At 38.0% G+C, this 18,302-nt stretch overlaps 1 long non-coding RNA gene across 1 annotated transcript; it reads right to left on the bottom strand.

Moving 5' to 3' along the window:
* Positions 1-2,415: 2,415 nt before the first annotated feature.
* Positions 2,416-15,916, bottom strand: LOC125930115 (uncharacterized). The gene is made up of 3 exons (XR_007460067.1): positions 15,486-15,916; positions 12,007-12,227; positions 2,416-3,669 (listed from the first exon to the last, which is right to left on the bottom strand). It is a non-coding gene; the product is annotated as an uncharacterized LOC125930115 (long non-coding RNA).
* Positions 15,917-18,302: the final 2,386 nt, after the last annotated feature.

Here is an 18,302-nt window from a genome sequence, read left to right on the forward strand (position 1 = left end):
GTCTGCAAATGGCGGGAGCTTTGATTTTGCCAATGTTGGGATAGCCTCTTTGGCTCTGGATAGCTTCTCAGCAATTTCCATCACCCATTCCATCCATTTCCTACACTAAATTCTTTATTTTAAATACTGAGAATGGTTTCTTTTTCTCACTTGGTCCCTAAACAATAGCACTCTGCTAGTGGAGTACAATAACACTGTCTTTTTATTTTTCTTAAAAATTTTTCTTTTTAAAATAGATCAGTAAAAACCCATGTAGACACACACACTAAAAAGCGGTGATAACATTTTTAAGACGTTCTGACTAAAATGTTGCTTAAAGTCATCATGCTCTGCTAACACTAAATTCTTTAACCAGATATATATAAGAAAGAAACTATAAGACCACCAGTATTGTATGTAGTAGATGAAATACATCTAAATCAAAAACAGCAAGATGATCTATGGAATCAAAGAGCTCAAACATACATTTTAGATTCATGGTCAAGTGAATTATCCTAATCATTAAGAGATTAAAATTGCAATAAACAGGATGCGTTTCTTGAGGTTTCTCTGATTCTTAAGTTTGAATATAGTTCTTACATGTTTACATGGTTTACAGATTGGTTTACAGATAATTAAATGCAAAGAATCTTCCAGGGTAACCATATGAATCAGTGAAAGGATAGCTACACCTTAAACAACTGCATGAGCCCCAGTTTGGAGGAGCCTAGAACCATTATGATGGCCATCTTTTCCTAAAAAGCTATGTTGTTTGCCTAAGTGGATTATGAGATTGTAAATTCTTAACATTTCCTTTGTAAAGTCAATCACACAATGCCTGCTACATAGTAGATGCTAAAAGATGTATTACTACACATGATTCAATAAATGAATTCACATGGCCTGGTAGATACATATTCTGTTTGCCTAAAATTGCTACAAGAAACATTGCAGGCAGTCCAGAATTGCAGTAAAACTATGTAAGAGCTTTTAATAACTTTCAAGTTAACCAAAATCCCAAACTTGAGGTTATAAATGGGAAGGGAAAAAATGGATAGTCTCATAGACCCACTCAGGCTTACTGATGAAAGATGAAGACAAGAAGACCTAATTCTTTCTTATCCATATTTTTAGCAAACGTGCCATTAACTGAACTTCAACTACAGGAAGCACAAGTTTTTATTTTTAAATTTGTAATAATAAAAATAAATTTGTAGATAGTCTAACACATTAAAAAAAATCTATTCCCATTTATTTGGGGATTTTTTGGTGGTCCCACAAGACTTAAATGTTTAAGTAGTCACATTAAGAACTGTTTTAGAAACAGGGGTGCCTGGGTGGCTCAGTCGGTTGAGCTCCGACTTCGGCTCAGGTCATGATCTCACAGTCTGTGAGTTCAAGACCCGTGTCGGGCTCCGTGCTGACAACTCAGAGCCTGGAGCCTGCTTCGGATTCTGTGTCTCCCTCTCTCTCTGCCCCTCCCCTGCTCACGCTCTGTCTCTGTCTCTCTCTCAAAAATAAATAAACATTAAAAAAAAATTAAAAAAAAAAAGAACTGTTTTAGAAACAGATCAGAATGTATTGCATAGAAAAATCACACAGCCTTATTTTAAGAGCCTCTCTTAGGTCTTTAAAACCAGTGCATGAAAAGGGCAGAAATTTAAAAGGAGGCAAAGAACTCAGAACACCCTGGCCCTCATGGCACGCATCAGCCTCAAGACAGCATCATGAAGTCCTGCTTCCCTCCACCCTCAGGAGTAGGTGTCGTATGTATGTATGTATGTATGTATGTGTATGTATGCTTTTAATTTTAGCAAGAGAGTGGTGGGGGGGAGAGGAGCAGAGGGAGAGAGAGAGAATCTTATGCAGGCTCCAGACTCTGCACAGAGCCTCACACAGGGCTGGATCCCACAACCCTGAGATCATGACCTGAGCCAAAATCAAAAGTTGGAGGCTCAACTGACTGAGCTACCCAGGTGCCCTGGAGGTGCCCGGATGGCTCAGTCGGTTAAGAGTTCAACTCTTGATTTTGGCTCAGGTCCTGATCCCAGAGTCGTGGTTTCGGGGCCCTTGTCAGGCTCCATGCTGAACATAGAGCTTGCTTAAGATTCTCTCATTCTCTCATTCTCTCATTCTCTCATTCTCTCTCTCTCTCTCTCTCTCTCTCCCTCCCTCCCTCCCTCCCTCTCTCTCTCCACCTCTGCCCCATCCCTCCCCTTGCATATCCGTGCTCTCTCTCTAAAATAATAATAATAAAAAGACCACAATCCTAACCTGCAATGCAGAATGCATACAAAAGGAGAAAGGAGATAGATTATAACTTTCTATGGATAGACCTCCAATATCTTGATAACATACACCTCAAGGCACTCTGGCTTTACATCCCCTTTACCCTCCCCATAAACCCTCCAAGTTCTCCTAAGTATTATGCATAAACCCTCCAAGTTCTCCTAAGTATTATGCAAAAGTCTTTGGACAAAAAAGTCTTTGCTTCCTGTTCAGTCAATGCTCCCCTGAGGAAATGAAATGCAGAACTCAGATTTACTTAAATTGTGGATGGTCAGGGGGTAGATAAAGAAGAAACATAAATCATAATCTTGAAACATTATCTAGCCTCAACGATATTTAAGAAAACTTATGATTTGAGGGTAATTAAATTTTGTTCTGCCAATTTACTCAGTTGTTTTGATTTGTTCTAATAAATTTCCAGTTAATGCTTGGATTTTCTAATATCATAGAATGTTTTGCATATATTTATATTTTGTTTTCCTTCTCTGTGTTTATACTACTGGGTCTGCTTCATAACTTCATACATTGGCCATAACTTCCAGAATCTTAAGAAGATATAGAATTGTTTCACATTCTTGTATTTTTTTTAAATAAAACAAAAAGGTTTCACATAATTCTCTATTAGTTATGATATTTATGATGTTGACCCCAGTTATGAAGGAGATATCCTTTATCATAAGAGATTGATAGAAAGGAACAGAAACTTCAGTTATAGACAAAATATGCAGGATTTTTTTCTTTGTTTTTGTTCAGTTTTTACACATGATAGATGTGGCATTCTAGAAAACTGGGAAAATTGCAATTTTACCCCATGTCTTACACCAAAATAATATCTTGGTAGATCAAAGATATAAAATCAAACAATTAGACTATAAAAGTATTTGAATAAAATTACAAATATGGTTTTCTTAGAGGTCTAAGAAATTTCTACATATAATAACCAGAAAGTATAAAAGAGATTAATGAATTTAACTTCACAATAAAATTATTTTGCATGACAAATAAAACCCCTGAGCAAACCGAAAATGACAAATGACAAATAGGAAAGAATGGAAGAGGTTCAGACCCATTTCTAATAATAGGAATGCCCTGATAGAAAAGTGGGCAACATTCATGATAAAGACAAATGCATTTGAAAAGAACCTCAGCATTGCCATAAATCAAATTTAAGCAAAAATGAGTTTAAGTCAAGAAAATTATAAAGTCATGAAATCTGGTAATATGACTGACATTGTTTGAATTCTAGTACTGCCACTTACTAGCTACGCAAAGTCACTTAACACTTTGGTGCTCTGGTTCCTTCATTTGATAAATCCATTCCAGTCACACAGGGATCCATCCGCCCATATGCCGGCATGTTATCTGTAGCGAAGTGTCACTTTCTTCATGGCTGTCATGTGGCTGAAATTAATTGATATATATAAAACACTTAGCACAGTGCCTGGCACACAGGTACTCAATGGCAGATAAATGATTTAAAATTGTAAATTGATTAGGAATGAACACAGCTGCAAATAGCAAAAACAAAAACAAAATAAAAGTTCAAGCAAATGGGAATCCATTTTTCATACGGAACAGTAAGTCCAGAGGTGGGATATTAGTTCAGCTTCCCAAAGATGCTATCGGGGACACAGGCTCTTTTTTGATGTTGTACTCGACAATCTTCAGTGTGAAGGTCTCTGTAATCATAGTTATTGCCTCATGATTCTAGAGTGATGCTGTATCTTTGGGTATCACCTCTCCATTAGAAAACAGGAAAAAGCAGGAAGGAGCAAAAGGCATAAAATTAGAGTGGGGTGCCAGCTCAGCTTCTCTCTTATCAGGAAAGCAAACCCCTAAAATAGTAAACTCTTACTTATATCTATGATTCAGAAATGTATCACATGGTCATCGCTAGCTCCAATGTAGTGGAGAGAAGGGGCTAGTAGATGGGTATTGGGTCCACCAACCAATTCTCCTCATAAAGGCAACAGTGAAAAAAACCCAAAACACTTAGCAGTGGCTTTCACCTTCACTGCTCCTCCACCCCCATACCTCCTCCCCACCCCAGCCTCTGACAAACACCAACCTCTTTTTTGTATCTATGAAGTTTGTTTCTGGGAACCCTATAATGGGAATATTATGCTTGATGATGTCACCGGGTTCCCTAAGTCTATTTTCGTTTATTACTATTATTTGTCTCTCTCCTGTTCAGCCAGATTGCTCTCCATTGCTCTGTCCTCCAGGTCGCTCATTGATTCTTCTGCTTCCTTCAGTCTATTTCCTCCATGTAGTCTATTTTTAATTTCACTTATTTTTTCATCTCTGGTTCTTTTTTGTTTCCTGTTTTGTTGAGGGTCTCACTGAAGTCCTCTACTCTTCTGTCGAGCCCAGTGCATATCTTCATGACCATTGCTTTAAATTCTTTATCAGGCATATTGGTCATCTGTTTCATTTAGATGTTTGCTGTGATTTTGTCCTGTTCTTTCATTTGAGACATATTCTGTTGTCTCATTTTGTCTAACTCTCTGTGTTTCTGTTAGCAAAGTCGGCTAGGTTTCCTGATCTTGAAACTAGCAGCCTTGGGGCGCCTGGGTGGCTCAGTCAGTTAAGCCGCCAACTTCGGCTCAGGTCATGATCTCGCGGTCCGTGAGTTCAAGCCCCGCGTCGGGCTCTGTGCTGACAGCTCAGAGCCCAGAGCCTGTTTCAGATTCTGTGTCTCCCTCTCTCTGACCCTCCCCCGTTCATGCTCTGTCTCTCTCTGTCTCAAAAATAAATAAACATTAAAAAAACATTTTTTAAAAAAAGAAACTAGCAGCCTTATGAAGAAGAGGCCTGTAGTGTCCTGAAGAGCAATGCCTCCTATTAATTAGAACTTAGCACTTCAAGGGTGTCTCCTATGTGTGTTGTGTGTACCCTGCTATTGTGGCTGAGACGCATTTGCCTTCGGTACTGTCATTTGCAATGGCTTTCTTTGCCTGTTGGGGGCATTTCTGTCCCTGTGTTAATGGGCCAGTCTGGGGCCACCTTGGGCTTGAGTTTAGTCACACCAGGCATTTGCCAGAGATGCAGTTGCACTGGACTTCAGGGTCCTTCAGGGCACTTTTCCTGTGTTGTCCCCTTGAGAAATCTTCTTTGGTGTGAGGGGCCTGCAGTCAGACCAGATGTCTGGCTCCAACCCGCCACTGAGGCCTCAGTCAGACTGGTATGTGTGGTTATCTTCCCCTTTCCACAGGGCAGGAGTCACTTTGAAGCTGTGCTGGCCGCCGTCAGGGCTGCTTGCATGCTGCCAGACTTGTGACACCACTTTGGATGGGCTCCACCCAATGGTGTATTGGAGGGAGCAGGACTACTGGAGAACATGAGGGTACACGGTGTTAAAGTCTGCAAGGGTCTGTTGTGGAGGGGACTTGGAGCCGCTTTAGAAAACTCCAGGGTTGGAGAGGTGAGTGACCAGGAGACCATGGGGGTGGGGCTCATGGTGCCACAAGGTCCTTGCTGGTTTGCTGTGTGAGGGGAGAGCTCCCACCAGGTGCTGGTTTGGAGAGAGCATGTCCACAGCACAGAATGGGGACGGGCACACTGTTAGCAAGCTAGGTGGTGTGGTGGCACTGAGCTGCTTCCTGCAGGCGTCTGTGTGTTCAGGCTGGGAGGTAGGCGGGGGGGGGGGGGGGGGGATAGTGCCCACCAACTTCTTTGTTCCCGAAGTCTTCCAAAGTTCCCTGCTCCTCCAGCACATGCTCCGAGATTAGGAAACAAATGTCCCTCCAGTATAGCCCGGGCGTTTTTCAAACTACTGCTTCTATGCTGTATCTCTGAGGGGCTGTTGTGCTCTCTCTTTATGGGCAGGGACTCAGTTTCCTCACTGCTCCCCCAGGGAAGAGCCTATTCATTTTTAAAGTTCACGTGTTAAGCTCCATGGATTGTTAGGCCCTTCTGCTTTTCAAAGCCAAATGTCATGGAGGTTCGTCTTCCCTGTGCCGGTGGTGCCTGGTTTGAGGATCTTATCCTCCCCGCTGTATGCACACGCGGCATCCCTCTCTCCCATTGACAGGTCCGTTTGGCTCCTGACCGCATGTCTGCCCTTCCCACCCACTTTGACGTGGCCTCTTCTCTACACTTAGCTGTGGGGGGTTTGTTCTGCCAGGCTTCTGGTCATCTTCTGAGTTATTTACACGAATATGGTGTTTTTAGTTGCATCCACGGGATGAGCTTGGGATCTTCCTACTCCACCATCTTCCCTGGAAATCCTAATCTGATTCATTTTAATCAAATAATCTCTCATTTGTAAGAAAAGGTCATGAAAGAAGAGAATGACATACTAGAGAGAACCCAAGTTTCAAGTAAATACATTAAGAGCATGGAGAGAGGTCTCATCAATTGTGATGTGTGGTGAGAAACATATGAGGAGGACTTATTTGATGTGATGAAGGTGTTAACTAATGCTATGGAAGTAATTATTTTGTAATATGTAGGTGTATCAATATACATCGTACACCTTACATTTACACAAAGTTATGTCTGGACTTTAAAAAAGGATGACAACCATCAATCTAAATTAGACTATCTCTGCCTCTGCCTATTTGAAATAAAATCAACCACAACACATTTTTTCTTACATGAAGGTACACATCCATAAAGTATTTATTTTGCTATTTTGTCCTACTACTACAGAAGCCCCAAATCTGGCATTTAGGACAAAGTTGCAAATAACCTTTGTTATTTTAATTTGTGGAGGAAATTTAAAGGCCGAATATATTTGCATGTGAGATCTGAAAGTGAAGGTTTCTAAAACCTTGAGAAGAGTTTTCTGCTGACCTTAATGAAAGTGGTTTGCACTGATTTTACGACAAATAAATACCCTGAGAAGCTTCACAGGGGCATCTTCTTTAATTCTTACAAAAGTTCACTACAGAAGACAGGTAGTTAATAGTGCTTCAAAAGATGACAAATATCTGAACCTGGAAAAAAAAATGCAGCCCAAGGAAGCAGAGTCATTTATGGTAGATCGCACACTAAGTTAATGCCAGAACCAATAAGACATTTCAGTCCAGCTGACTTTTCTCAGTTATAAGAACATTCTGGGCCTAGTAGAGATTTCCATTCTTCTTTGGAATCTCAAAGAGAGTTGCTCAATTTGTTCTTGATAATCATAGTGGATGATGAGTTATTATTCTGACACAGCAGATATTCATGCATATGTGTTAAATGAAAGGACAAAAGAGACCACATAAACTACTCAGTAAAATTCACTTTCGAGACTAAAACTATGGAATCAAACGTTCCTAAACTTATCTGAATTCATGCCTGGTTTTCACATTTTAGATGAATAATGACTTTCCAATTGCTAATTTTCTTTCTTTTTGTTGCTCTTGTTTTAGACTATTTGCTTTATCAGGGTAAGGCAGGGCAAGAGCAAGGACAATTTGGTTTGGGTTTAATGCCAGACTAATCTCATTGAACTTAGGATACTTTTACTCAGATTTATTTGGGATCAAAAGGAGTTGCTCTCTAAAGAGATATATGGATAGTGGCTATACAGCAAAACTGATTAGTATTCTGACATTCTCCATCATACTCACGACTCAAATGTTATGCATCTGATGTATACTGATATGTATACTGATACAAAGTCAGTATTTTAAAGCTTGAAGTCGAAAGCACATCTCTGTTACATGTGTAATAAGTTTCTGTTTAGCATTCACAAGCCCCAAATCCATCCTCTTTTCCTTTTGGAAAGCAATTTCAAATAGATTTCATATGGAGGAATAAACAAATCCAAAGTATACAAACCACATACATCTGATCAGAATCAGTGAAACAAAAATTTGAGTATTGCAGAAAAGATCTATCAAATGGATTGTTTTCTGCCTATCAAATCCAAAACTGCTAATGTGAAGGCAATGACATATATCAATTATCATAATTTTGTGAGGAAGGCTTAAATGGCCTACTGCCATTTAAGCAGTAAGTGAAGACTTCTAAGATCTAAAGTCACAAATGTAAGTGTTGATTTTGATTATCTCTGTAGCGTGATTTTGATGATTTTTTTAAGGTGGGAGCAAAATTTAATCATTGAGTTCACAACTAAAAAGGCAGCAAAAATTCCTGTCAAATCTTTTAATATTAACTTGAACTTCTATTCATCCATAAAGTCCTAACAAAATTAACCTTCTCATCACTAAGGACATAAGAAATAATAAATTCTGCTTAATGTTAAGCTTATGAAAAATATGTGACTTATTTTACATAATGTTAACCTAAAACCGGCAATTGTTTCCTTGAATTATGCAATACATTGAGAAGCCCAGTGGAATCAAGAGTTTTTCTAAGGAAAATTATGAATTGATAATTAAACTATTTGGGATTTTTAGCATAATTAAAAGTGACAGACCATGCACAGTATTTGACTTATTGAATAGATACTAAATTAGCGATTTTACACAAATTCTGGATAGCCAAAGCAGTAGTAATATTCTAGAGTTCTTCTATTTTTCTATCAATTCTCCCTAGAAACATTTGACTAGGTTTTAAAATAATGCCTCTCTTAGTCGAAAAATGCAAATACCAGACACCAGAGTGCTCTCTGCATTAGTTTCGCTCTTTATCTTAGAGAGTAGCAACATGTGGTGGAGACTATCATAAATGCTATGCTACACTGAGATTGCTTTTCTTCAACTGCTTAAGAAAATAACTTTTATTCTGCTAGGGTCTTCCTTGAATATGCATGAAGTGAATAAAGTTACAAAAACATGTTTATGCTGTAGTCTGAATATGAGTTGATACATGATCCTGCTAGGATTCGGAGAAGTCAAGTCAGGTTTAAAAAAGGAAATAGACACCAAAATCCCAAACCGTTAGCACTCTGACTGGTTCTGCCTGTACTATTTGGCATGCGTATGATTTTGAGGGAAGGGACGGTCTTATTTACTGCTGCTATCCCAGTTCTCATCACAGAGCTCTGAACAAGGTAAATGCTCAGTGAAATTTGATCATTGAATAAATACATAGACACACAGACTGAACTGGGGTCAAACTGTTGATATACTTTTTTCATGCAACAATAAATAGAAGAATTTTCTAAGTATTCCAAAACATGATCTTTGAAGTTTGCATTATACTCTTTTTTTTTTTTTTTTTTTTTTTTTAAAGGTGATCGGTAATTTATCTAATCAGCATTCTGGGGACATTATAGTTGTTTCCATTTTTTTTTTAAACATCATTTTTTGGGCATTACAGTCATTCTCAATTTTTTGCAGATCATAAAAGAGGAAAAACTGGCATATAGAGGACAATTTTTTTAAAGTTTTAACTTTGTGCCACTAAATAACCTTACAGAAAAAGTTCAACTCCTAACACTATAAGAGGCTATTTTTTTCTTTTTTAATATATCTTCAGAAAAAATTTCTAATACAAAGATGGGAACACATGAGCACAATAGTTTTTATTATTTTCATTGGAGGAAGGACTGTTTGAAGGTTTCCTCATAATCCTCTAAACTAGAAGAGGTAGACTCTAAATAAACATTGTAATATCATAGTCATCGCTTTATCCACTTAACTCAAACCACATTCCACACACCTAGAATTGTATTTGCAAATTCTTTCTACAAACGGAGAAACTCAAATTAATCATTGCTCCAAGGTTGGAGGAGGTACACAGGAGAATCTGGAGCAGATCAATACCACCAATCTGGCCTCTGTGTAAGTGCACTGTAAATTGTAAAGGGTCATTCGAATGTACACTATTATTTCTTTAAGTCTGTAATTTTCCATTTAAAATATCACCTACTTCCTAAATGAACTGCCAGGGAACCTAAACAATATTAATGATTACATTTTGGTTTGCCAGAACACTAGTGTTTGACCCACCCGCTACAGATTAAAATCAAGAGTAAAAACAAAACAAAAACAATAGAAACAACTCCATTCAGATGAAGGAGGAGCTAAGTAATTGATTTGCCTCTTCCTTAAAATACTGAAATGACTGTGGATGACTTAAAGTTTTCCAAGAAAGATCTTTTGAAATTCTCACTTTGGAAGAGGAAAGAAATGATTTTAAGCATCATCTGGTTGACTGGTTTACAGTCTGAATTTGTGAACTATTGGAGGGCATTAGAAAAGTAATAGGTAGAACGTAAGGTTCTTAAACTATTTTCAACATTACAAAAAGCTTTAAAAATTGTACAATCACCCATGAGAAATCTGGGCTGATTCCTTTTGCTTAGGATTAGATGAATTCAGTGATTAGCACTAGTTGTATTAAATCAGACCCAGAGGTACATATCAGGTCCTGAATGTTTGCAGAGTTGGCTTCCTTTATAATTAAAGGGAAGAAACTGGATAATGCCATGTGGTTTGACCTCCTCTGCCGTGATCCTGCGGGTGTAGTCTTGTCTGAAAGATTTGTCTTACTACCTTAGGATAACCAAATGTTGTATCATCAAGCCTAAGGAATACATGCAAACCAGGTTTCAGTAAATTTTAAGTACCTAACATGTGTCCTCTTTATAAGAACCAAATCTTATTTTCTGAGGCAGATAAATTATGGTATGCGTCACATGCCCTTTTTGTGATCTTAGAGTAGAAAGCAATTTTGCACATTCAATACTGGAAATTGAGTGCTTTCAAATAGGTGTCAGTTATGGTCTGTGGAACCATAAAATAAGCATTAAAGTAGCTCACCAAATATCCTGGCATAAAAAATGCATTTTGATTTGCATTTAGATTTAACTAAAACCATAGGGACTCAACACTTGTAGTGTATTATTCTTTGTTACACTTGTAGTGTATTATTATTCTTTGTTTAACTTTCTGTTACAAGAAGAGACAGGTACATAGAGTCATAGAAGCTCATTCCAAAATTAGATCTTACCAAATATTAACTAAAAACTTTCCTGATGACTTTCCGAAAAACAACTAATAGCTAGTCAATGGCACTAAATATAACCACTTCTGAGTGACAAAAACACTGGGAAATCCATAGCTTTACTTGTATTTTAGTTTTAACTGACTCAAAGAAACCGAAGAGACTTTTATAAACAGACTATACTGCCCAATAATTTCCCCGTGAAATTTCCCCATGACATTTTCTTCCATCTCTACCATTGTTTCAGAGCTGTGTTTTTTCAACGGAACAAGAATATTTTCATTCTTTTCTAGCGCTTGCACACTGTGCTATTTTCAGATTCCTCCCCTTGTTACTCAGTCAAGCTAGCCCCTATTTTAAAATAAGTATCAGCCCTACTGGTACATAATGATGGATATTTCTCTTGAATTTATTTTATTTCTCTTATTTCTCCCAGTAAGAATGAGATATTTGAGAAAATGGGATTTGAAAAAATAAAACTATCCAAAATGACCATCTCAGGAGAGGATCCTTTGGTCAGTTGGTCCACTGCCATTCACTCCATTCCGTTCCCATATAGGTAGCAGCTTCACTAGATTGGGCCTGAAATGACCCGAGGATGTAGCTGTTTCCCTTTGTCACCACTGCAGCTGGGTTTGCTTGGAAGTTAAGGAATCAGCAAAGTAGAATAGAATAAATCTCAAGTCTTCTTTGTAAGAGAAGAGCAATAAAGATGATCGGTTTTTGTCACCAAAACTTAGTAATACTATCTAATCCTTTATGAGGGTTTCCTAAGTGCCAGATTCTAAGTGTTTTACATATATAATTTGAATTCATTTACGGGGGGCCCCTCCATGATCTTCTGAAGGGAGCACTATCACTACTCACAGTTTCCAAGAGAAGGTAACCAACCTGCCTAAGGTCAAAAAGCCAGTGAGAAGTGCAGCCGGAGATTGAATCCATGCAGTCTTAAACAACAGCTGAGGGCGACATCCAAGGATCTGATGCTTTGAGAGCTCTTTCCCCAGATGATTACAATATGAAGCCAAGGTTAAGAAGCACTGACTGGTCCAGATTCCATATCAAGGTACTTCAGCTCAAATGCTTTCAGGATCAGGCAGGTAATACAATGTCTGAAGCAAGCAGACATAGATCCCATACTCTAATTTCTATAATAATGGTACTAAATCTTATACCTGCAAAGGAATCACCTGTGGAGACTGTTAAAAATGCAAATTATTAAGCCTCAGCCTCATAAAATCTTCGTTCGATCTATATCAAAATTATCTTGGTTTTATTTTTAAGCACAAATTTCTGAGTCCCTGGTAACCACTGCTCTAAAATCACCTTACGTGCTAATACATTCTAGTAGTCTCAGATTTTGAGTTGGGCTCTCAAATATGAGATGATCACTTTATTCATTCTAGAAATATTTCTTGAGCATCTGTTATAAAAAAGGAACTTCTAGGCACTGGGTAAACATCAGGGAACAAATCTAACACCTTCCCCAAGGAGCTCATGCTGCTAGGGAAGGGAAACAGAGTACAAGTGAATAAATGTATGTTATGTAAGTACAATGGAGAAAAGTCAGTTGGAGGGGGGCATGATGGAATCGAATGGTCTTTTACATGGTCAGGGGTAGACTTTCTGAATTAGGTCACATTGGTACAAAGGATGTGGGAGAGTGAATCATGGAACCTGGAATAGCTCAACAATGTCCAGACTAAAGTGACAACAGAAAGTACAAAGCCTGTGAAGGGGAAGTTTACTGGTATGTTGAAAAAACAAGGAGACTGGTGTTTGGACAGGAGAGGAGAAAGGTCATAATATGTCAGGGAGGTAGAAAGGAAATGGATCACATGGTGGTGAAGGCCACGGTAATCTCAACTCTGCGTGACATTAGAAAACACTGGAAAATGACATTATCTGCCTTACATTTTAATGGGTCAACCTAGCTATGTATAGAGGATAGATATAGTTTGTGGGGAAGCTGTAGGAGCAGGAAGACCAATTGGGAAAGTAAGGCTGTAGTCCAGGCAAGGGAAGATGGTAGCATGGCCAGCATGGTAGTAGAGGAAGTGGTAAGTAGTCAAAATCTGGATATATTTTAAAGAGTGCATCCTGATGATTTTTCAAATGGACTGGATGTGGGCCATGAATGAAAGAGAGGGATCAAGGATGACTAGATCTAACGTTTGGGAATTTAGAGCTTAGGAAATTTGGTATAGGTAAAATACCCTCCCAGCAAATTCCCAGTTAGTTGGACACCGGTGTGAAGCTTGTTTTACTTAGGACTTAAGCAACACTTCCCATGAAGCACTGAGGGTGAAATATGGGAGTACACATCTTCCAAACGACTGTGATTCATTAAAACCCGTATTCTTCCGGACATTAAACACTAAAAACAAGACAACTCTTTCATTACCTGTAACAACAATAGGAAAAGGTAAGAAAAGCTAATATTCTCAATGATATTTATATCAGAAGAGAACTGATTTAATACCAGAAAAATACAAGTCTGTCCTGTAGTAATTAATGCTTCTAATAATTCTTGAGCATGTGGAGATACTGCAAACATTTTACATTCATCATTAGTAACAAAAACAAAACAAGAAAGTGCCTCAAGAAAGAGCCAAAAAGTGGACAGCCAGTGGAAAATTCCCTTGCTCTATTTCTTCCACCTGCAGAGTTTACATCCTACCATTTTGGAACAAATTTCTGCATTTTAAAATAACCGTCACTACAAAAAGACGTTGTTTAGTGTGCCTAGTATAAAAATCCACCTTGTTACTCTTAATATTGAGATAAATAAAAGGCTTGTATCTCCTAATAAGATAATAACTTTGTGAATAAGAGCCATGAAATCTGTTGCATTTTCATGTATGAGTTTTGTTCAAAACCCATAGCTTAGGTTTTATAACTATTCCATATGTTAGGGATAATGAGTTAATAGCTACTCCTCTATTTAGCTCTTGTCCTCTTGCCCTATTTCTAAAGATTGTGTCTCATGTCTGTCTTTTATTGTAAACCACGTGAAATCCTTTATGGAGACAGACACCATATGAATAATAAATGAATATAAATGTATCAGCTGACTTTTAAATACATACCTATTTTGTACTCTGTATTCTTTTGCTTAACCTCCATTCAAGCTTTGATCATTGTGCAGAAATACTTGCCAATGATTCCAAAATTTAAGTATTAAGTTTATTGCTCCTGAACCTCATCTAATGGGAATGAACACATAGGATTCTTAACCAACCAAATAAAAGCCACCACCATGCCTATCCACTGCAAGCTATGTTTTCATGTGACTCACAAATGAATACTTTTGATTTTCAAATGTGTTGTCTTTTCTAATTACTGTTATGGAAGTCTGCGACAGAAAGTCATTTAAGAGGTAGCTAAACTTGATACAAGTTTTACATTCTAAAAGGACTTTGCCCTCTAATAGAGGACAAAAAATCTGCTGAGGAAGAGAGTCATATGTAAAAACAAATTGGCTTTTATCTGGGAGTTCCTATGTCTTTTTTTTTTTTTTTTTAAGTAGGCCTCCTTCCCAGCCCAGAGCCCAATGTGGGACCCGAACCCATGACCCTGAAATCAAGACCTGAGCTGAGATCAAGAGTTGGAAGCCTAACTGAGTGAGCACCCCCAGGCGCCCCTGGGAGTTCATATTTCAAAGAAGGGAACAATCATTCTGAAGGTATAGAAAAAAAAAAAAAAAAAGGATATACCATAGATTTAAGGTTGTATATGAAAGGGTACTTGTTTAGAAACTGTTAACAATATTTGATGGAATATATTAACAGATAATAAGGTATTTAACAAATACACGCTCCAAATCTTCAGAATGTTGTGAACAGATGAAATAAAAGAAACTTTTCACTCAAGCTGAAAATGTCTTTCTTTGGTAGTTGTGGACTAGGTTGTTAGGAAAATTCTAACGTAGTACCCTGCAAAGTGAATTCAAAGTAGAGAATAAAAGCAGCACGTGTGCTCACACACACATATGCACACACTGTACCAATGTGCCTTTATGGCCTAGATTTCAAGGGGAAAAAATAGACATTAAGATGTTGCTACAGTCCAAAAATAGCAGAGGAGTCTCTGAACTATCCACGTTTCATCGGTTGGAGCATCTGAGGGAGAGCTCCCATATACACTAATGCATTATCCTTATCACTGTAATTGATACCTAACACTTCTCAACCCATCAAAAGCAGTCCTAAATGGAAGGACATTTATCTCCATGTAAGATGACCATCACTTCGAAACCTTACATGATCTCAAATTTCGTAACAGCTTAAATCACTTTCTGCAGAGAAAAATAATACATGGTGCTACTAATTCACTTCCTGGTTGCCAAGGCAAGATACGATCTCACATACCTGAACACACTGGTGACTTCCTGTTTAGTGAGTTCTGATACTATTTCCAAGTATCAGAGGGAAGAGAAGGAATATCACTAGGCCCAGATTTTACTAGCTGACTAGTTCTTTTTCCAGAAGTGGGTAGAAGGCTTTGACACCATCCAGAGATCCTGAAGCGCAAGCACAGGAAGAGAGATCTTTATTTCCTCTAAAATGATGCTTTACAACTTTAGGGTGACTCATCATAGCCATCATAGCACCTTTCTCATAATGAAAAGCATTACAGGAGGCATTCTCCTTTCTTACATTAACATACATGTGTATATATACACATACATAAACAAACATATATATTATGTATACGTAAACATATATACATGTATATATATGTGTGTGTGTATATACATATATATACATGTATATATACATATATACATATATGTGTATATATATACATATATACATATACACACATATACACACATATATGTACATATACACACACATATATACATATGTGTATATATACACATATGTGTGTATATGTGTGTATATATGTATATATATACACACACACATATATATATACACACATATATATATATATTACAATGAGTCTTTTAAAGCATATTTCAAGACAATTCTGTCATGGCAGAGTCCTAATCTGTACTAGAAGTTGGGTAGGACTTCAAAATTCTGATCACCTAAGAACCAACCGCCAGTGGATACAGTGAAACCAGGTCCCAGGGGCTTCAGATTTATTTAAAAGGAAAATAACACCAAAAAACCCCAATAAACAAAAATACAGACTAAAATAGTAACAAAATATTATTATTAATAAGTATAAGGCAACAAAGTCAACAAAATAGGTAACAATAAAAATATAAAATTCCAAAACTGTCACAATAGAAATACATAAACAGACCCAAAACCACGACAAAAATAGGTCAAATAATCAGAGAATTCCCACTAAAAAGTTACTTATGCTGAGTAATTAAAAACAAGTTTCTCCTATGTGTATTGACATAAAAAAACAAACTCTATAAAAGTGACAAAAGCAAGTTGCAGAAATATATTTATAACATGATGTTATTTTTAAAACGTATGTATACACATATTTACACATTCTTAGGGAAAACAGTCTGGAAAAGCATATACCACATAGTTAAAAGTAGTTTGCTTTGGGGTACTAGTTAAGAGTCAGAATTAGTCCAACTTCATATACTTTGTTGCTTCAATATTTACAAATGCATACTGGTTTCATTTTACAAAATTCTGGATAAAAACAAAACTTGATGAAACACATGGTCAAAATTTAAACCAGTGAAAACAATAAGAATCTAGCTATTTCACCAGATCCCAAGGAAAGCTTCCAGAAAGTGTAGAAGAGAATTGGCTGGAATGAGAGTTCACAAGTCGTGACAAACTCATGCTTTAACTTTGGAAACCAAACAGCACAGCCGGTGAAGGATTCTGGTCCATCCCTGTGACCTGCAAAAGTGGCAGCACGGGACATAGGTGGACTCAAAACCTGGGCAGCCGGTGCCCTAGTGCGTGGAGACGGCTTTCTCAGGGAGACAGAGGGGTCTTCAGCTCCTATTTCAACACTAGTCTTTCTATATTCATTCAGAAACAACTCCCGAAGTGCAACATGACCAGGGGTTTAAAAAAAAAAAAAAAAAAAAAGAGGGGGAATGATGCATTGCATCTCGGCCTGTAGAGTTCCCCCAAAGAAAGCAGTAAAATGGAGGGTAGGGACAGAGGAAAGAGCGTGTGAGCAGTACACTTCTCATTACTGTATAATCAACTGCCTCAGACTGTCTAGGCTACGCCTTCTCTTCCTCCCACGAAACAGTGCAGGGGCTATAAGAGACAGTCTGGTAGTATCTAATGGATGCTGCAGGGACTGGAAATTGAGCAAAGAGGCTGTACACAAACTATTTTCTTAAATTTATGTAATTTTGAGTCTGACCGGAAAGGTACCAGGATTCACATGGACAATAAAGAGGACATGGCTCAAATCAGGGCACAATGAACTACTATCTACTTGTTGCTCCAGAAATAGAATTCTCCTAGCATTCTGGATTCCTGATTCAGGTATGGCGCATGCATCACAGCTGGACAAACACTAGGTGTTGACAGAACTCGTCTTGTTTGTTCAAAGCTAAAAAGTTAAAAAAGAAAACAAATGATGACAACGTGGGGGGCTATTTAAAAACAGAAAAGAGAGAAGTGACCTATCACTGTAAAGACTCATATGAGGCATCTGACTTTGATAACTTGGAGCGAGCACTGTGACCTGCCCTACCTTCTGACCTCTCCTCTTCTGGACATTTCCTGTAGAGAAACTGGCTCTCTCACCTTTGTAATCCTCAGTATACCAGTGCTACTGAAATCTACTCATCTATACGGTTCTTAAAACATTTCCCTGAAGATGTTTTGAACCAAGTGATTATATCCCCCCAAAAAGCAGCATCAGCTTCTTTCACCATCTCCAAAAAGCTGGTAATTCAGTGATGGGAGATGGGTCGTTAGGTTGGGGGATGGGCTAATTTACTCAGGAACTAGAACTTGGAGTTATTGGGGCACTTGGGTGGCTCAGTCGATTAAGCATCCAACTCTTGATTTCAGCTCAGGTCATGACCTCACAGCCTGTAAGTTCAAGCTCCACGTTGGGCTTTGGGCTGGGCATGAGGCACTGTCAGTGTGGAGCCTGTTTGGGATTCTCTGACTCCCTCTCTCTCTGCCCCTCCCCTGCTTGCTCTCTCTCTCTCTCTCATAATAAATAAACATTAAAAAAATAATTTAGAGTTATTATAAACACAGGAAATCAGG

This window comes from Panthera uncia, chromosome A2 (genome assembly GCF_023721935.1).
Source record: "Panthera uncia isolate 11264 chromosome A2, Puncia_PCG_1.0, whole genome shotgun sequence".
Taxonomy (NCBI): Eukaryota; Metazoa; Chordata; class Mammalia; order Carnivora; family Felidae; genus Panthera; species Panthera uncia.